Source organism: Fulmarus glacialis, unplaced genomic scaffold (genome assembly GCF_000690835.1).
Source record: "Fulmarus glacialis isolate BGI_N327 unplaced genomic scaffold, ASM69083v1 scaffold20930, whole genome shotgun sequence".
In the NCBI taxonomy this organism is placed as follows: Eukaryota; Metazoa; Chordata; class Aves; order Procellariiformes; family Procellariidae; genus Fulmarus; species Fulmarus glacialis.
In genome coordinates this window covers 7,447-7,666 of record NW_009187387.1, presented here as the reverse complement: position 1 = coordinate 7,666, position 220 = coordinate 7,447, and positions in this window count along the sequence as shown.

Genomic DNA, 220 nt, shown 5'->3' with positions numbered 1-220 from the left:
TTTCTTTCTTTCTTTTTTTTTTTTCCCTTCTCCTTTCCCTTCTTCCCCTTTGCTGTGGTAAAGCAGAGGCCATTGTTATCAGTGAGCAGCGCGTACCAGTCTATAGGGCAACTAGAATCTCAGGGTTTGTCCATTCAAAGCTCTCAGCTTTTCTGCACATCTTGGAAGCTGGAAAGCATCTTGATTTTTTTTTTTTTTTTTCCTTTTCCCCAAACGGAGA